Genomic DNA, 21,899 nt, shown 5'->3' with positions numbered 1-21,899 from the left:
CAAGCCCCAAAGAACGAAAGTACTGGTGAACTACATATCTGCCTTAGGACCCCAAGATAGGCAGCAAAACATCCAAAGTGTCCGGCGGTACATATCGTATGGACGATATACAAGATGTCAACAAAACTCTAAAGATCGTTGTTGGACTACTCATAGTTCTTGTAGTTCTTGTAGTAGTCACGCCCTGGAGGAAGTAGTAACCCACATCGGAACTCGAATATGGGCAAATCCGGAAAATGGTCAACCAGGCCCGAAGCAAGAAAATCTTCAAAATCATCGAATTTTTTGCGTATTTTCACAAATCAATGGCCATATTTTCTTAACACAGTGGAACCAAAGCATATTTCATTTGTTTTGTTGAAGAAATTTCCCTGAAAACTGAAAAATTCACTTTTTATCATTTTTAGCTACTTTTAAGGGCATTTTTATAGGCATTTTTTATCAACATGGGAAAATCGTACGTTCGCGACCCGTACGTTCGCGACCGGTACTTAATTCAATAAAAAAAAAACAAATGGAGATATTTTCTTGGGAACAGACTCAATAGAAAGCTACAAGAATCCATTTTAAAATTAAAGTTATTGCATAAAAATATTCCGTCCCGATTCGCAGATATTTGCATTTTACTAGATTAAGCCAAAGTCGACTTCCATTTTGTGTACGTTCGCGACCGCATGTTTTTTGCCAATATTATGAAAACGATAGATCAATAAATACCATCATTTACACTAAGCAAAGAACTAACAGAATGCTTTCGAATAGCAAAAAAAAAATTCTGAAAAGATTTTTTTTCTATTTTTTATTTGCACTAAAAGCGTACGAACGTACGTTCGCGACCCCTGGAAACGCCCATATATCAGTTGCAGCAAAGTAACACACTAAAAAGACAATAAACCAATAAAAGGCGAATAAATTGCATTTAATTACAAACAAAAAGTGAATGGCCAAAACATATACAAAATATTTGCGAGTGCAAGTTATCCAACCCGTAAAACGGTTCCACTTGTGGAGTTTATAAACAAATTTTTGAATTCAATCTCAGCTATGTTACCCTTGCCTTCAGCGACATTGCCTTTGCCTTTGTTTAAGATTTTGCCTTTGCCATCTACTTCGAAGGCCGCGCTTGACCGTCCCGCTAGATAAATGTCCTCGATGTCCTCGATTAATAGTATTGGATAACAACTCCGCTGCTGTAGTTGTTAAGTTCGGCCCCTCATGGTTTCCTACTTTTTGTACTACGTAGCGCCCATGTTTCATCTTCTTTGCGATCTTATAGGGTCCGAAAAATTTTGGTCTAAGCTTCATGCCTACTCCATATTGAGTGCGTTTTATACCTACGAGATCACCTAAGTTGTAATCTGTTTAAATCTTTCTTTTTTCATTAAACGTTTTCCTATTCTCCTGCTGAACATTTTCAATGTTCTCCTGAGCTGTTTTTCTTATTTCATCTCTTTCATAGTTTAGTTCATCGATTTCGATGTCGTCGAAGAGCTTTCTAATGTCGTCAACTTTTTTACGCATATTTAATCCAGTAAGGATTTTAAAGGGAGAGTATTTGGTCGTTCTGGGAGGTGTGCCATTAATGATTTGTTGGGTTTTATCCACGTGGCAATACCAGTTCGCTTGATTATTCTGGCAAAGTTTGCTTAGCATGGCTATAACAATTTTATGGATCCTTTCGACCTGTCCATTACCTCTCGGCATGCCTGTTGTTATGTGTAACAATTGGATTCCATGGTCACTGCAATAGTCCCTAAAGGTACTGGACGTGAATGTGGTGCCTCTATCTGTAACGATGCGCCGAGGGTTTCCAAAAATTGCTGATTGCTTTTCCAGCCTGTTTAATACTTCGTCAGTGCCTGTTGATCGCGTTGGATATAACCAAACGAATTTGGAAAATGCGTCTACCACTGCTAAAATGTGGTTGTATTTCTTTTTGGTTTTGGTAAGAGGACCGACATGATCAATGTGGTAAGTACCCAGAGGTTCTTGGACTTTGTCAATTGGCGTCAACAATCCTTCCTTTTTTCCTCTCTTTGAGTCTATTATCAAGCACTCTACGCAACTCTTGACGAACCTCTCCACTTTGTCTTGAATGTTGTAAATGTAATAGCATTTTTCCACTAGCTCTCGAGTCTTATTAGTGCCATAGTGGCTTTCGCGATGTACAATTCCAACGATTTCTCCATGCATGGATTCTGGGACGACTAGAAGCTCTTTCGCAACATCTTTATAGAGAATGTTGTTTCTAACGAAAAAATCCTCGTAACTCTCTGCGTTATCTAGAACTGTTTTCACGGCCTTAATCCACTCGTCCTTGTTCTGTGCTTCTCTTAAACGATATTTAGCCGAATCTTCGATAAGAAAGCAAGTTAGGCGGCTGAGCGCATCGACGTGTTTCATCTGACTTCCCGCTCTGTGCTGTACTGAAAACTTAAACTCTTGTAAGTACATAGCCCATCTGGCGACTCTTGGTGGGACATCGTCTTTTTTCATGGTCATCGCAAATGCTACGCAGTCGGTGACAATTGTAAAATTTATGCCCAACAGGTAAAGGCGCCACTTCTTAACAGCGTTGATGACAGCTAATACTTCAAGCTCGTACGCGCTGTATTTTTCGTCGCACTGTGTAGTCTTTCTGCTCATAAATTCTACTGGGTGAAGTAGTTGATCCTCTGAGTCCTTTGCATGAGGATTCCACCGAATCCGAATTTACTCGCGTCCGTATGAACTTCAGTTACTGCACAAGGATCGTACAGTCTAAGAACTGGGGCAGTGGCTAAAAGGCTCTTCAGATTTTCAAAGCTAACTAAGCACTGATCGTCAAGCTGAATGTTTCTCCCGTCACGCGACTTGTCGGTCTTGCGGAGTAGATCACTTAAGGGTTTTGCTTCCAGAGCATAGCCTTTCATGAAACGACGCAAATAAGATGTTAACCCCAAAAATCGCTCAAGTGCCTTTCTGCTTTGCGGGGCTGGGTAGTTAACAACTGCCTTGACCTTGTCGTCTGATGGAGCAATCGTTCCGTTTTCGATTAGGTATCCAAGAAATGTGATTTTTCGCTTCAAGAACTGACCTTTCTCCCACTTGATGCGCAACCCTGCTTTAGATGCGACTTCTAAGACTTCTTTCAATACTGATAGTCCTGATTCCTCATCTGTTGTTGGTATGATGATGTCGTCCATGTAGACGACGATTTTGTTGGACTGCATCAGGTCTCTTAGCACAGCACCTACATAGCGGCAAAATACTGCGGGGGAGTTGCTTATACCAAATGGGACGTGCGTGAACTCATATTGTCCGTTATGTGTTACGAAGGAAGTAAACTTTCCAGACTCAACTTCGATTGGCACGAGAAAAAATCCGTTGGCTAAATCTAGGGTGGTGAAAACTTTGGAGCCCTGTAAACGATCTAGCACGTCATCGATTAACGCCATCAGAAAATTGTCCCTTTTTATTTTCAGATTGAGCCTCCTATAATCGCAACAGAAACGTTTCGATCCATCTTTCTTTGACACTAACACCACAGGTGATGCGTACTCTGAGCAACTTGGAATAACGATTCCCGCATCTAGCCATTCCTGAACTTGTTTATCGATTAGAACCCTATTCTCGTAGGATGTTCGCCTCGGATGTTGAAATATTGGTACATCATCTTCCAATATTATTTTCATCTCGACTGGAGACCTAATTGTCTGTTTCGGTTCGTATCCTGTTATAAGCTTTTCTACCTCCGATTTTTTGAGACTATCCAAATGACTCAAACCGATTCTGTCAACTACGCTTTGCTCCTCAATCATCTCTGTGATGCACATCGCCTTGAAAGTTTCAGCAAAATCAGCTTCGGTAGTTTTTGCAATGAAGCGAATTCCATTTGTGCTGAACAAAATGTCGACTTTCTGGAGGATATTGTTTCCAACGATAGCTGTATACTCTAACTCAACTCTAACTTTAAGATGTTTGATCTCTTTCGTAAGCTTAAGACCTTCGAATTTACTGAACACATCTTCTCTCATGAGGCTAAGATCGCTTCCAGAATCTACCATGGCTCTAAAAGAAAAGTTCTGAGCGCTGAAGCTTTTGTAAATAAGGCCTGCTTTTGGGGATATATCCTCAAGGACATTCGTTGCTTCCTTATTGCCTGAAGAGGACTGCTGAGTTTCACCGCACTGTTTAGAAATGTGACCAGTTTTGTGGCATTTGTAGCAAATAACTTCATCGACAAATTTTTTTGCAAAATGACCCTCCTTTCCGCACTTGTAGCACTTTCTTGACGAACTGTTCTGAACCTTCTTTGCTTGCTTTTGGATATTGTGCTGATATACTTTCTTTTCTTCCTTATGTATTGCATTGCCTCTAACTTTCTCATAGATTTCAATCTCAACCTTTAAGTCCTTTACCGTTTTGGCTCTATACAAGCCAGCTTTGTTTGATTTGCTGTCAGGGACTCCTTCAATAAAGTAAGATACCAAACTCTCTTCCTCTAGCTTGATAGGCTTGCTCAGTTCCATCAGACTGTACAAATACTCCAAGCATGTCTCTGTTGCTTTCTTCTCTCTATGCCTTAACATTTTGTGAACATCGGCTGAACACAACTGCTTTCCAAACTCCTTTTGTAGCTCAGATTTTAGGATATTCCAACCACGCACTCCTGTCAAACTTCTAATAAAAAGCTTAGCTGCTCCGCTTAAAACCGACTGTAACAGCAACATCCTCAAATTCGATTAACCAATGGTTAATGTCCAGCTGATCTGATCCCGAAAAACTTGAAATGCTATACTGAACGTCTCTTAAGGTAAACCTGGAACTCGTTGAGTTGACAGCATCTTGGAATTCAGTAGTCTGTGAACCAACCTCGCTTGCATTATCTTCTCCATCAACATCAACAGTATATGGCACCTGGTAATGATCTAAAAGTCTATCTTGCAATGTGCCCTTCCTACCATGCGTACTCAAGCCCAACTCGGTCAGCTTTTCTTTCAGTAATGGTACTGTCAGCGATAAAATAGATCTTGCGTCCATGGCTACAATAAGATGTCGTTCACAGGGTTATACTTATTCTCTAGAAAATCAATTTACATAAACAAATTTTTTTCGAAATGTTAAGAAATTAAAATTAATGGAAAGAAAGAACTCAAGTTTTCGTTGCAGCACTAGGTAGCGCTGTGGTCTTCGTCAGCTGTTTCAACTTCAGCCAGTTGGCACTTCGTCTTGAAAGAACTTTTGTTTCTCTGCGCCCTCGTCGGCACAGCTCTTGGAATCACGTCCTCTTGCAGATCTTCTTCCAGCTCTTCTCGGCCAATGCTTCTCTGGTTCGGTACGATCTCTCCTGGCAGGACCGCTTCTGGTGGAGTCTCTCTGTTAGACCCGATTGGAGCCGCTTCTTTGGTAGCCCTTCTCGTATAGGACTGCAGGACTTCGTCTGGTTGGTCTTGTCTGGTAGCCCCTCTCGTATAGGACTGCAGGTCTTCGTCTGGTTGGTCTTCTCTGGTAGCCCCTCTTGTATAGGACTGCAGGTCTTCGTCTGGTTGGTCTTCTCTGGTAGCCCCTCTCGTATAGGACTGCAGGACTTCGTCTGGTGAAGCTCACTTGGCAGTGCTTCTGGTGTAGTCCATCTCTTATCAGGAGTGGCAAGTTGCAAAATTTCGACTGGCAGCGCTTCTCTGGTAGCGCGTCTCTGATAGCCAAGTTCCTCTGGTAGCACCTCTACTAGCCGCTTCTCTCTGGTGGCGCAACTTTGCTCGTCTCGTCGAAATTTTTGTGGTTGTCGCTTTACTTTTTGATTGTGGGTAATAGTCGTCTCTTACTCTCTAGTGTTCATCTGGCATTGCGAATTTAGCGTCTACTAATACACGCAAAGCTTCATCGTCCGCCAATTTTCCGACGAGTTCAACTTCACGTTGTTCACACAGGTGAAAATTTGGAAAGAATTTTTTTTTTATATATCAAGTTTTATTGTATGTTAGCGCATACAGGGTACATTCACTTTTCTGAAACTATCATCCCGGACGAGCCCCCATTATATTTGTGGGATAATACAAATTAAGTTTATTGTGGGAATAGTTACAGAATGTTTTTTAACTTAATGAACGAATTGTTTTTTGATATAATGTATATGTATGTCTTTAAAACCGACTTCTTCGCGGAACCACGCACTGGACGACTTCTTCACTTTACGACTTGCTGCACTCTTGCTCGGTAGCGTCGCTTTTTTATACTTTTATGATTTCTCAGAAAGACTCGATATTCTTTAATATACTTGATATTCTTTAATGTACTCGATATTCTTTAATGTACTCGATCAATAGTATTGGATAACAAAATAATAAACGGACTGTAGGAGAGCAATTCAAATTCAAAATAAGGTACAGGGCCTAAACCGTTGATGTCGCTGTTACTCTTACGCTGCAAGAGTGATACACTAATACTAAATTCCCCAATCCTACATAAATATATTATTAAAGGCAAACATGAAAATCTCTTTAGAAAAATCAAAGTTTTTTAAACGCGAAACCAGTTTTCTAGGATACATCGAATCTTATAACGTCATCAAGACAGACCCAGAAAAAATTGACACCATAATTAAATATCCGCTTCCAAAAAATATTCGGGAACTAAGAAGTTTCTTAGGCCTTACGGGCTATTATAGAAAATTTGTTTTAAATTACGCCTCTATAGCCAAACCTCTAACAAAATATCTTGGAGGTCATAATGGCAAAATTTCAAAAAGAATGTCAACAAAAATGTAAATTCAGCTGGATGACCCAGCTACTAAAGCTTTTAACGAGCTGAAAGAAAATCTCATTGCTCAAGTAGAATTAGTTCAACCGGATTATAATAAAAAATTTTCCCTGACCACCGACGCTTCGGACGTCGCAATTGGTGCAGTATTATCTCAAGAAGGTAAACCAATTACTTTTATTTCAAAAACCTTGACTAAAACGGAACAAGTTTATGCAACTAATAAGAAGGAACTTTTGGCCATAGTATGGGCTCTTAAAAATCTAAGAAACTACTTATACGGAGTGATTGGAATTGAAATCCAAACCGATCATCAACCATCATCTTTCGCAATCTCTGATAAAAATCCTAATATTGAAATTAAACGCTGGTACTCCTTCATAGAAAGTTTCACTCCTAAAGTCATTTATAAGCCAGGTACAACTAATGTAGTTGCAGACGCCTTATCAAGAATTCAGATCAACAACTTAACTGACAGTAACGAATCGGTCTCAGATCAAAACACTCAGCATTCAGCAGAGAGTAGTTTTGAGAATGCTATACAAGAAACCTGTAAGCCCTTAAACCAGTTTAAGCAACAATTGCTATTGGCAACGGGGAGGTATACAATACATGAGTCGATTAATATATTCGAAAATACCAGACATATAATAGAATTTGACACTCCCGAAAATTTTATATCAATCTTAAGAGAATATATTCCTCCTAATTTAACGATAGGTATTCATTGTACTTTAGAGGACTTTTATAGAATTCAAAAAGCACTTAAAGATAATTTTGTAAATACATTTTTGTATACAAAAATATTTGTCCAAGATGTAGAAACTCCTGAGGACAGAGCACTTATAATCGAAGAAACACATTGCAGAGCACACAGGGGACTTGACGAAAATTATAAACAAATCAGTAGATTGTATTATTGGCCAAACTTACTTACAAAATGAAAAGAATATATAAAAAATTGTAAAATTTGCGATGAAAACAAATATAACAGACACCCAACTAAAATTCCAATTGGAGAAGCCCCAATCCCGAGTAAAGAAGGCGAAAATTTACACATCGACATATATGTAGGAAACAGGGATGGTCGCAAAATACCAGAAGAGCAAGCAATCAGAGAGACCAGGAGTGGTCGTCGTTTTTAATGATCCAGAGAGCGCGAGAGAGAATAAAACTCTAATAAAGTCAGTCGGTGCCAAGATCTCACGCACTACGCATGCCAATAAGCATATCCTTTGTACATCATCAAATGTAACACTACAACTTAAGTTTTGTATTTCTGATTCCAAATAATAATATAAAATAAACATTACACATAATAATTGAACACGTCGTTGTCCCAAGAACATTTGCATCACTGCGGAATTAATGGGGCCACAATTTTGGGGGCTCGTCCAGGAATAAATTTGGATCAAATACAAACTACAGTCATTAAACTAATAAGTTGTGAGTTTAAAAGTGGTATAAACTTGTGCATTGCGGTGGTAGTAGCAGTTGCTAAAAATCAAAAATTGCTGCGCAATAGAAGACAAAAATTAGCAAGAAACAGAGTGCGTGACAACGAGAAGAAAATGTTGTGAAATTCAATTTTTGCAACGCAAAAGAAATAGAAGAAAAACCGACTCAAAGGCGACTGGCGTAACAAAAAAGAAAGCGAAAAATCAGCGAGTACCGAATCTGGGAGCAGCGCAAAAATTTTGTGGTGAACGTCAACCAGCGGAAGGCAGAATCGTTGGCGGTGGTCATCTGGACACAAATTAAGGCGTGGAGCAGTTACGGTAACAGGCGGATCACTGAAGCTGTGCGTCAGGAGAACACAAGGAACCTGTGTTCAGGAGGCTGGTCAAGGCGAAGAAAGTGGTGTTCAGGAGGCTGGTCAAAGCGAAAGAAGCAGGCGGATCGCAAAATTTGCGCGTCAAGATAAAACAAGGAAGCGGTGTTCAAGAGGCTGGTCAAGGCTAAGGAACCGGTGTTCAAGAGGCTGGTCAAGGCTAAGGAACCGGTGTTCAGGAGGCTGGTCAAGACGAAGGAAGCTGGAACTGGTACAGGAGGAGATCGCCGAAGAAGGGGCAGGAAGATCTGGAGAAGTACCAATAGTTGGCGAGCAAAGAGAAGTCAATTTTGGAACTGTATTGGTGGTGAACTTTTGGCGGCTGGAAGACGAATTCAAATGTGTATTTGTGAGGCAGCGAGTACATCATTCTGGAGCTGCATGTGTGAGGCAGCGAGTACATCATTCTGGAGCTGTATGTGTGAGACGGCAGACGGTTCGTTCTGATGAAATTCTTGGTGAGTGGCAGAAAAATTGGCTGAAGGCGACAAGAGGAGACAAGAATTCAGGCAATTTTGGATGGCGAAAATTAACTACGAAAAGAGCGGCGAGACGAATTCCAACAACAAGAAGAGAGTCAAGAAGTACTTTCGTATATAACGTAGCAAATTTCAAGCAGGGCATAAAGCTGTTGATTTAACGTAACGTATACCGTAAAGCAGTAATTTGGCTGTGTATTTTATATTTGATATTACTGCTTATCTATATTAATCTATATTACTATATCTATATTACTCCTATATTGTATAAGTATATTTAAGTTTCAATATGAACAGGCAATAGGTTTTGGCACTGCTTGTAGCAGATTTACGCGAAAAGTTATCAGAGCTGGGACTCAGCAGTAATGGAAGAAAACCTGAGTTGCAAAATAGACTGCTCGCTCACTATGGTTTGCAAGCTGATGAAGACAATGAAGGCATCGAAGTGGATGGGGATGATGAGGGCTCTTTCGAAACCATACATTCCAATAATATGCAGGCAGGTGGTAGGTCCGAAAGAAATGCAGTCGTAGAAGGGCAGAACCTTCAGACAGTAAATTCAGCTTCAGGTAGGTCGTGGTTTACATTGAAGGATGTGGAGGGAAGTGTGTCACAGTTTTCAGGAACTAATTCACCTGACATTAATCAGTGGATTGAGGAACTAGAAGAGTGTGCACTGACGGTGGAATGGAGCCAATTACAGATCTTTATTTTTGCTAAACAATTGCTCAGTGGAGCGACCAAACTTTTTGTCCGTAGTCAGCGAGATGTTCGGGATTGGAGATCGTTGAAAAACATTTTGCTCGACGAATTCGGTGTGAGGGTGTCATCAGCAGAGGTTCATCGTAGACTTGGCAAACGGCAGCAAAAGAAAACTGAATCGTTGCGTGAGTACCTCTACGCGTTAATGGAATTGGCAAAGCCAATTGATCTTGATGACGAGAGCTTGATCGAATACTTTATCGACGGTATTCCAGACTCCAAGGTGAACAAGGCTTTACTCTACCAAGCAAAAAGCATGAGACAGTTGAAAGTACAAATAGAGGCATATCAGAAGATGCGAGGATCAGGAAAACAAGTTAGGTATGACACTCATTTCAATAAAGGTGAGAAAGAGTCAGTAAAGGCAGTGGAAAAAGTTAGGAAATGTTTCAACTGTGGAGACGAGGGTCATATCAAACGAGATTGCCCAAAGAGGGACTACAAATGCTTCAGATGCAACCAGCCAGGACACAGAGCAGCTCAGTGCAAGGTCGAAATGGTAGCGAAGCAGGAAAAGACAAAAAATCTTGTACAGATGGAAGGCAGGGCGATGCCAACAAGCACGTTTACGTCTTCGGGACTGGAGTTGAAGTACATTTCGTTCGGAAAAGTTATCTTTAAAGGGTTGATAGATACGGGAGCGGATTTGTGTTTAATGCGGCGCAGTATTTTCTTAAAGCTTGGAGTAGATAAATTGACAGGTGACCAAAAATGTTTGACTGGAATAGGAGAAAGCCAGATTGTGACTTTTGGAAGTCTGACAATTCCAGTGCAGATTGATGGTATTAACCTTCAGGTAGAGTTCCACATCATATCGGACGAGGACATGGTCGAACTCTCTTAGACAGCGTTGATATGAAGATAACCAAAAACGGAACAGAACTGGTTCGCAGAGCAGAGAGTCAGGTGGTCACAGCACAAAAGCGCTACGTTCAAGAACAAGACAGAAGTTCATGCACAGAGTTGTTGGCTGAGTTTGGGAGCTTGTGTATGATCACTTTAGAGCAGACAGAAACTAAGAAAGATATAGAACTATCTCACTTGCCACACTCTCAGAGAGGTATCGTGAAGCGGATGATAGACGAATACAAGCCGAAGAGAAATATTCATTGCCCTGTCGAGATGAAGATTATACTCACTGATGAATCTCCAGTATTTCAACATCCTCGACGTATTCCTTACACCGAACATAAGGTAGTAGATGCGCAGGTTCAAGAGTGGCTCGAACAGAATATTATCAAGCCGAGTACTTCAGAGTTCGCTTCTCCGATCGTACTTGTAGCAAAAAAGAACGGACAGAAACGGTTGTGTTGCGATTACCGCAAATTGAACGAGAAAATTGTGAGGGATAACTTTTCAATGGTACAAATGGACAGCGTTATAGAGAAGTTACAGGGCGCGAGGATTTTCACAACACTAGATTTAACAAACGGTTATTTTCATGTACCAGTAGAAGTTGACTCACAAAAGTATACTTCATTTGTTACACAGAATGGACAATTCGAGTTCTTGTACGTGCCCTTTGGCATTTCAAACTCACCGGCAGTTTTTACCCGTTTTATAATGGCAGTTCTTAGGGACCTTATTAATATTAATCATCCCTAGCAAGGACGTTGTTCAAGGAGTGGGAAAGCTCGAGAAAGTGCTTCGAGTAGCAGAGCAGCATGGGTTGAAGATCAATTGGACCAAGTGTCAAATCTTACAGAGCAGGGTAGATTTCCTCGGATACATTATCGAAAACGGTTCGATTACACCCAGTGATGAAAAAACTCAGGCGGTAGCACATTTTCCCATACCCACTGATCGTAAGGCTATACAGCGATTTCTTGGATTGACATCGTATTTTAGGAAGTTCGTAGATGGGTATGCGGTTATAGCAAAGCCGTTGTCAGATTTGCTGAGGAAGGATGTCAAATTTAAAGGCAGCATTGACTAGGAAACCAGTTTTGAAGCTATACAATCCTAAATTGACCACAGAGATACACACGGATGCGTCTAAGTTTGGTTTTGGCGCAGTCCTTCTACAAAAGGATCCAGAAGACAGTCAGTTGCACCCCGTCATGTACATGAGTCGGAAAACCAAACCATGTGAGGAAAAATATCACTCATACGAGCTGGAGGTGCTAGCAGTCATCGCAGCACTGACCAAATGGCGTGTATATGTCTTGGGAACGAAATTCAAAATAATCACTAATTGTAATGCGTTCGCCATGACGATGAAAAAGAAAGAAGTTCCATTACGAGTAGCTAGGTGGGCAATGTTTTTGCAAGATTACGACTACGAGATAGAGCATCGATCAGGAACAAAGATGAGGCACGTGGATGCGCTTAGCAGAGTTACTTGTTTTGTATTGACAGAGAGTGTGATGCACAAATTGAAGGAAGCTCAGATGGCAGACGTGTGGACAAATGCAGTTCGTAGTTTGGTGGAAGATAAGGGACATGAGGATTACTACATTGCCAATCAGATTTTGTTCAAAGACCCAGACTGAGAGCTAATTGTAGTTCCATCCCAAATGGAGACTGAAATCATTCAAATTGCTCACAGACAAGGCCATTTTTCGGCGAAAAAAACCCAAGATCTTGTGGAGAAATCTTATTTCATACCAAATCTTAGGGATAAAGTTTCCAGAGTAGTAGGCAGCTGTGTGGAATGCATTTTGGTAAACGCGAAATCGGGAAAACAGGAAGGTTATCTGAATCCTATCGATAAGGGAGACAAACCGTTAGTCACTTATCACATAGATCACGTGGGGCCGATGGAGATCACCAAGAAAAGGTACAATCACATCCTAGTTGTCGTAGATGCATTTTCGAAATTTGTCTGGTTGTATCCGACACGCAGTACCGGAGTCGAAGAAGTGCTTAATTGCCTGGACAGGCAGGCCGTATCCTTTGGTAATCCCTGCAGGATCGTATCAGACCGTGGTGCAGCGTTCACTTCACACTTATTTAAGGAATACTGCGACAAACAAAAGATCCAGCACTTATTATTCACTACAGGAGTACCTCGTGGCAACGGACAGGTCGAAAGAATGCATAAAATCGTTGTGCCAATGTTGTCGAAGATGAGCTTAGAGAATCCTGGAAATTGGTACAAGCATGTGGGTAGAGTGCAGCAATTGATCAACAATATCGAGCCTAGGAGCACAAAAGTAACCCCATTCAAGCTGTTAACAGGTGTTGACATGCGTGTGGTAGACATAGCAGGACTTAAAGAGCAGGTACAGCAGTCTTTGGTAGAAGAGTTAAACCACGAGTGAGATCAGTTACGCAAAAAAGCCCGAGAAAACATTCAAGCTCTTCAAGAGGAAAACAAGCGATCTTTTGATTTGAAAAGAAAGGGTGAAAAGCGTTACAAGGTAAACGATTTAGTTGCGATCAGGCGTACCCAGTACGGAGTGGGCCTAAAGCTAAAGGGAAAGTATCTTGGACCATACAAAATAGTTGAGATTCACAATCATGGCAGGTATGATGTAGAGAAAGTTGGAGATTGAACATCCACTGTGGCTGAGTTTATGAAGGAGTTCGGGACGAACACCACGTCAGGAGGGCCGAATGTAGGAAACAGGGATGGTCGCAAAATACCAGAAGAGCAAGCAATCAGAGAGACCAGGAGTGGTCGTCGTTTTTAATGATCCAGAGAGCGCGAGAGAGAATAAAACTCTAATAAAGTCAGTCGGTGCCAAGATCTCACGCGCTACGCATGCCAATAAGCATACCCTTTGTACATCATCAAATGTAACACTACAACTTAAGTTTTGTATTTCTGATTCCAAATAATAATATAAAATAAACATAACACATAATAATTGAACACGTCGTTGTCCCAAGAACATTTGCATCACTGCGGAATTAATGGGGCCACATATATTACGCGCAAAGTCTTACTTTCATAACTTGTATTGACGCTTACTCAAAATTTTTAGTAGTAAAAGAAATCCAAAATAAATTAAATATCGAAAACAAAGTAATGCAACTTCTTCAACAATTTCCACAAGCCAAAGTAATAATGACCGATAATGAACCAAGCTTTACCTCGGCCCAATTTAAATGCGGTTTAACTTTACATTACGCAGACCCGAGGCACAGTACCTCAAACGGACAAGTTGAAAGGACACATTCTACACTAAGAGAATTAGCTCGATGCATTAAAGAAGAATTTAATTTAACCGTTTATTCCGAAATAGTAATAAGAGCCGCTCAAGAATATAATCAGAGCATTCATTCTACAACGAACCAGAAACCTTTTGACGTACTATGTAATAAAATAGAGCACGATAACATTCCTCAAATTTTAAAAAATACACAAGAGAAAATGTTAGAAACACATAATGAAAACAGAAAAGAAAAAGTATATCATGTAGGACAGGTAGTTTATGAAAAGAAACACGGGGAAAGAAATAAACTTAAAACTAGATATAAAAAACAAGTAGTTAAAGAAAATTTACCTAACAAAATAATAATCAACAATATAAATAGTGGTGTAGAATAAAAACGTTTTATTTCCTAATTTGAGTGGACTGTATTTCAATTATTAAAATTATCACATTTTTGTGTGTCCGATGCTTTCCGTTGTAGTCCTAACACTAAGTCCTAAAAAATCTCTAAAGTGTGACGCAGCACCAAAATATACTAAAAGGGCAAAGTTAGTATTTCATATACCAAAAGACAATAAGATTCAAAATTAAATAACGGATGTAATGCGTTCATCAACATCCCGGGCCGCCCTGAAACAATGTTTCAGAATTAGGCAGTACAGCTAACTTGGTGATGGGCCGGGTCATCTCTCCAGTAGACGTCTTAAGTTTCACAGCGTGTACAAGTCCATCTGGTCCAGGATGAGCTTCCACTACACGGGCTAGAATCCAAGCTGCTGGAGGGAGATTTGAGTCCTTGACGAGGACTACATTGCCTACAGCGATGTTGCGTTCTTTGTTGCTCCATTTTTGACGTTGCTGCAGGGATGTTAAATACTCTTGGTGCCAGCGTTTCCAAATCCCTTGATACATCGATTGCAAGTGCTGCCAATAGTCCAGACGATTGATCGGCAAATGAGTCAGATCTCCCTCTGGAACAGCTGTGAATGGGCGCCCAATTAAAAAATGGGCCGGAGACAAGTAGGTAAGGTCAGTGTCAGGTGTATAGCATAACGGTCGCGAGTTCACCACTGCACTGATCTGAGCAATCAGAGTTTGCATTTGTTCAAAGGTTAGAACAGTTTTTCCCACAACTCGACGCAGATGTAGTTTGACGGAACGTACTGATGACTCCCACTTTCCTCCCCAATGTGGCGAATGAGGAGGTATAAAACTCCACTTAATTTCATCATTGGCCAGCGATTGTGTTAGATTGCGTTGTCCGTTTGGCGCCAACAAAATTCGTCCCGTTGTCGCTGAAGATCTGTGAGCATTTTCCTCGAAGGGACATGAAACGCCGAAGACATGCCAGGAATGTGTCTGTGCTAAGATCGGTGGCCAGTTCCAAATGTATGGCTGATGTTACAAGGCAAACAAAGAGGCATACGTAGCCCTTAGTTTTTCGGGGATTGCGCCCTCTCCTTTCCTTTAGTATAAATGGGCCTGCGTAGTCACAGCCTGAGTGCTGGAAGGGTAAAGCTTCTGTTATACGGATGCCTGGTAGATCGGCCATGAATTGGTGCTCCGTGAGTTTACGTTGGCGGAAACATTTTATGCAGTTGTGAACCAGATTTCTTATCAGGTTACGGGCACCAAAGATCCAATACTTTTGACGAAAGATTACAAAAAGTGCTGAAACTCCTGGATGAAGATTTGTCGTATGCTCGTGTTCCAAAATCATTCTTGTGATGCGGTTCGACTTCGGAAGCAGTATAGGGTGTTTTACATCAGCTGGTAATTGTGAGTTGTCCAGTCGACCACCAACTCGAAGAAGGCCATCCTTGCAGATAATCGGCGAGAGCTTCAGCAATTGGGAGCGGCTGTGAAGTGGCTTGTTTTCCGTCAGTAGTTTGCGGTCTTCCATGAAACATTTCTGAGCCTCTTGCAGGCAAAGAATGCGAGCAGCCTGAATCTCCTCAAAGGTGAGCATCTTGCCATTTGCCAGCGTTGCAGATTTAATGGCCTTGGTCTTTTGGATGAAGCGCAAGGCGTATGCTACAACGCGTACCAGCTTTGTCCAGGACGAGACGTGTTGTGTCAAAGCTTCGATTGGTGACAATGAGCAGCTTTCCTGTGCGGTTAATGCGGTGGTCTTCACTTCTTCCTTTCCATGGTTTTCTAAAAGGGAAGAACAGAAATTTTTACAGGTCAACTTTACCGCTAGCATTTCTGGATCTTGCAGCCATGAAGGTCCCATCCACCATAAGTCGAAATGGAGAAGGTCCGAAGCAAGCATTCCTCGTGGGGCGCACTCCGCCGGATTCTCCTTTGTGTTCACATGATGCCATGCGTTGCGCGGTAAGGCTTCGAGTATTTCTGAGGTTCTATTGGCTACAAATGTTTTAAGCTTAGATGGTGGATGTGAAAGCCAAGCCAAGACTATGGTTGAGTCACACCATGCATATGCTTCAATGTCCTTGTGTTGTAGTGCAGCCTTGACTGATAAGAACAGTCGGCTCAGTAGCAAAGCGCCACACAGTTCGAGACGCGGTAGAGACTGCTGCTTCAGCGGAGCAACTCTGGTTTTTCCAGCTATGAGTGAAACAGATACGGTGCCATCTGCTCGCACCACTCTGCTATAGATGACTGCGGAATATGCCTGATGGATGCATCTGAAAATCCATGCAGTTCGATGTGATCTTCATTGTTTTGGACAAACCGTGGCAGGCGTAGATCTCGAAGGATGTGTAGGTCGTTACGGCATTTATTCCACCAGTCCGCAATTTTCGGAGGAAGCTCCGTGTCCCAGCCGAGATCGAGTAGCCACAATTCTTGGAACAGAATCTTAAACTGCACTACCACTGGCGACAGAATACCCAGCGGGTCAAAAATGCATGCCACATCTGACAGCACTTGGCGTTTGGTGTTGTCCGGATTTGTTGTAAGGCAAACTTCGTAGGATAACATGTCCTCTTCTGGATCCCAATGAATGCCAAGAACCTTTGCTGTAGAATTGGATCCTTTGCCTTGTACTTCGGTTGTAGCGAGAGATGTGTCAGCGACACGAGATGAATTGGAAACCCATTTACCATGCCTGCACATTTCATCAACTGGATCAACTCATTTTGATTGCGAACGAGCTCCTCCTCGATGTGTGCTCCGGTCAGTACGTCGTCCACATAAAACTGCGCCTTCAAGATCTTTGCAGCGGTAGGAAAGTCGTGTTGATGGTCGTAAGCTAACTGATCCAGGACCCTCACTGCCAAAAATGGTGCGCAGGATGTGCCATATGTTACCGTGGACAGTTCATAGTGTTTAATAGGAGTCGCTTCATCTTCTCTCCAAACAATTCGCTGATAGCCACAATGGTTGGCAGCCACCCAGATTTGTCGATACATTTTGACAATATCTGCTGAGAAGACGAACTTGAACATTCTGAAACGCATACAAATCGAGAAAAGGTTTCGTAGAATGCTGGGTCCAATGTGCAGAGCTTCGTTTAAGGACCGTCCGTTCGTGTCCTTAAATGAACCGTCAAATTCGACCCGTAATTTTTGAGTAATTACAGGATGATGTGGCAAGAAAAACCTCGGCTTTTTGTCAATGTCTTCTGGCGATAGTTCTCGCATGTGGCCCAACTGAAGATAATCTCGCATAAATTGCACGTACTGTGAATGCAGATTGGGGTCTTTCTTTAGGCGGCGTTCTACACCCCTGAATCTTGTTAGCGCTCCTTGTAATGTATCCGAAAACTGTTCCTTTGAGTTTTTGAACGGAAGCTCGACGATGTAACGCCCCTTAGAGTCCCGAGTGTGCGTCTTCACAAAGTGCTGTTTAACTTCATCGTCCTCTGGTTTCCCATGGAATTCCTGATTGACATCCTCCAGCTCCCAAAAGCCCCTTAGCGATGCGTCAATGTCAATAGCCGTGTGCATTGTTGTTGTAGATGAACATCCGATAGTAACGATAGATGTTATGACCCATCCAAATATGGTCGAAATGGCGATGATGTTGCCTTGGTTGTCGAACATCTTTTGACCGGTGAACACGGTCCAAACGTAGTCGCTGCCTAGGAGTATATCAACTGGCGCCAACGACTGATAGTCAGAATCCGCAAGCTCAAAGCCAGCGAATGCCTTGAGTGCTGAGGCGGCGATATCGTGTCTTGCCAACGTGGAGGTAATTTTGCTGAGTACGTGAGCACGTACCTTCATTGTGTGATCTGAGATCCTTGACTGCAAGTCCAGTGTGCTGCAGCCTCTAGTTGTCTCGGCTTTGATTGACGAGATTCCGGTCACCAAAATTCGTGACGGAGAGCCTGCCAGTCCGAGAGCCTGTACGCACCGCTCGGAGATGTACGACAGTTCCGAACCACTGTCCAAAAGCACCCGGCAGGTAGAGTGCGATCCTGTTGCGTGTTTGACAAACACTAGAGCTGTTGGCAATGCACATTTTCGTAGCCCTTGTGGCTGTGTTGCTGTTGTTGAACCGTGGCACAAGGATTCAGCTGTGGGAGCCACTTGTGTCCGTGCGATTTGGCTGATGGTGGCCGTAGCATCTTCGGGAGCGCTTGGAATGTGGCTTTCATCATCTCGTGAGTGTGTCGAAGTGACAGCGACTTTCGAATTAAAAATATCTGCATGTAGCAAAGAGTGGTGACGATTATGGCAAAACTTGCATGTGAATTTGGATTCACACTTTCGCGACACATGCCAAGGCTTAAGGAAGTTAAAACACAGGGATTTTGCCTTAACAAATGTGCGTCTCTGCTCGATTATCAATTCATCAAACTTTGAGCAGGCGTAGATCTTGTGCTCCTTGGAGTTACACTTTACACAGGTGTTTGCTTCTATCGATACTAAAGCGTGGGACGATCGCTTTGCTTTGCCATGTTGTGGGCCAACCTTGGAGTCAATGTCTGGCTCACTTTTGCTGAGCTCGAATTCCTCGCAACGTCGGTCTAAAAACTTGAGTAGATCATCCACAGACGGGGACTCCAGTTCCCGGCTTCCTTCGATCCATTTGCGACGGGTTTCAGCATCGATCTTGGCCAGAATGAAGTGTATAGTCCAGCAATCCCTATTGGTTTGCCCTGCTGCATCCAGGCCGCGTACAATTTCGGTGGCTCCGTCCGTCACCTTGCGCAGAACTGTTACATCTGCTCTGGCGGTCGAAGGTGGGTTAGCAAATGTCTCCAGCAGAGTGTTAACAATGTGACGTAGTCTATTGTACCGATCAGTTAGGCAAGTCCAAGCAGCCTCGTAAGCTGCATCCGTTATTGGCATATGTCGTATCAAGTCAGCTGCTTCTCCAGTGATGTACGTTTTCAAGTAGTGCAACTTTTGTATTGCTGTAAAATGCTGCTTGCTATGGATCGTACTCTCGAAGATGTTTTTAAAGGCTGGCCACACCTTGTAGTCTCCAGTGAATAGCTTGATGTGGATTTTTGGCAGTTCATTATGCAATACATTTGCTGCCGAGTTTGCCCTTAAAAGCGCTGCTTGTTGCTCAGCCAAACGCTCATTGAGCTGCTGTTGTTGTTCCAGAAAACGAACTAGGTTTTCGTTTCCCACTCCTGATGCCATTGATGCGGCCTCATCAGGGTTGCCAGGTTGCCTGAAGTTGTTGCCGTCTCTTTCATTCTCCTGAGATTCTTCACAGGTGCGTATAAGGTTGCGAAATAATGAGCTCGCTTGTAAGTACTTTTCCTCGTACCTTTCGTTGTCGATGGCTGGATCGATGTACCCTTCCTCTTCGTCAAAAAGGGCCATTTGGTCGCTGATGGACTTAAATTCTTTCCATACGATGTTGAGCCTTTCCAATAAAACTTGTGTTTCATTAAGCACCCATTTTGATCCCGCACGTGGATCTTGAGACGCCGTTAGCAAACGCGTAATGCTTGCCTTCGCACGACTTCTAGCTGCCTTCAAAAGTTTAAACTGATCCATGTTTATCAGTAACTATTTGGCTAGAAGGACCAAAGATATGGTGAAGAATAAAAACGTTTTATTTCCCTTTTTGAGTGGACTGTATTTCAATTGTTAAGTTTATCACATTTTTGTGGGTCCGATGCTTTCCGTTGTAGTCTTAACACTAAATCCTAAAAAATCTCTGAAGTGTGACGCAGCACCAAAATATACTAAAAGGGCAAAGTTAGTATTTCATATACCAAAAGACAATAAGATTCAAAATTAAATAACGGATGTAATGCGTTCATGCGTTCTTTTATTCAAGGACAATAAAGACGTATTGACGTACGATTCATACGCAGAATTATTCCACGTAACTGACTTAAGTTTTTATAAAGAAATAATAAAATTGAAATCAGATAATATAAAAAGGGATACTAATAAACGGTCACAATGGGAAATTAAATATGACATTGAAGTAATCGAATTCATTTTATCACAATTAATATCAACTAGATCAAAAAGGGGGATAAATGAGATAGGCACTGTGTGGAAATGGTTAGCTGGAACTCCTGATCATGATGATTTTATTAAAATACAGAAAAAAATCGATGAATTAATTGAAAATAACAATAAGCAATTTATTATCAATTCCAAACTGTTTAAAGAAATATAATCTCTTTCTGATGATTTTAAAAATGTTTTTATTGATCAAGATTTACCACTGCGAAAACATCGCTTACGATTATTAACATTTGATCTGCAAAATTTAATTGACACAATCACACTAGCAAAAATTGACGTTTCTAATACCAAAATATTAAACAATGATGACATCATGGAAATATTAAAACATGAACAAAAACCAGTAATTATCGCTGACTTAATGGACATCTCTGTTTTTAAAATCGCACTGCATAAAGAACTTGTAATAATTTATATAAAATACCCAATAATAAAAAACAGATGCGAAATATATTACGCTAGAGCGATTTCCCAAATCGATGGGAAACTAGTATTAAGCAATCAAGTCGCAAAATGCGCAAATATGTTTTATGAAATGTCCAACTTTAAGAACGAACTTTTTAATAATTATTGCACTTTAAATAATGAAAAAACTTGTTTTACCCGCTTATTAAATGGCGAAAAATCCACTTGTAAAAAAATAAGAGAGAAAAATAAAAAAATAGACATCATACAAGATGGTGCCAATCTTAGAAATGGTAACAATATTGTGAACAACTCTCATTTAAACGGTTCATTTTTGATAACATTTAATGGTACAACCGAAATTAATAATATTTCTTATACCAATTTGGAAAACAAAACTCTTAACTACTTAACTACGAACCACTTCAAAAATTATGAAATATCCGATTACATATTATCAAATAACTCAGAACTTTCTTTAGATAATATAAACATTTTAAATCCTTTCATTAAAATTAATAATACTAAAATATCACTTACCTTTATATTATAATTTTAAACATTATATATTTGATTTTTGTACTTATAATAAAATACAAAAATGTCATATTATTTGTAACCAAAAAACAACGGCCAGAACCAGAAAAGCCTATTAACCAAGAAAATTTTTTAACAGAATTAAGAGATCAATTAAATGAATTTCATATTGAATCGGGACGATCCATTTTAGAAGGGGGAGAGTTATCCAACCCGTGAAACGGTTCCACTTGTGGAATTTATAAACAAATTTTTGAATTCAATCTCAGCTATGTTACCCTTGCCTTCAGCGACATTGCCTTTGCCTTTGTTTAAGATTTTGCCTTTGCCATCTACTTCGAGGGCCGCGCTTGACCGTCCTGCTAAGATAAATAAACCAATCGTAAAGTAAACACAAGCTTCCGTTTGAAGCCCAAACTTTCCGTTCAAAGCCCACAGTATTGCGTTCTAAGTTCAGAACATATTGCGTTCCGATTTTCAATCAAATTGCATCGGTCAGCATAATTTCATTTCACAACGAGATGCGACAGTTTATTTTTTTTCCGATTATTCCTATGGGAGCTATAAGATATAGTTGTCCGATCCGGATGGTTCCGACTTATATACTACAAATTATTTTAAACCGTGTGAC

Source organism: Drosophila subpulchrella, unplaced genomic scaffold, assembly GCF_014743375.2.
Source record: "Drosophila subpulchrella strain 33 F10 #4 breed RU33 unplaced genomic scaffold, RU_Dsub_v1.1 Primary Assembly Seq35, whole genome shotgun sequence".
Classification (NCBI taxonomy): domain Eukaryota; kingdom Metazoa; phylum Arthropoda; class Insecta; order Diptera; family Drosophilidae; genus Drosophila; species Drosophila subpulchrella.
The sequence above is the reverse complement of the archived record's forward strand: the minus strand, read 5'-3'. Positions refer to the sequence as shown.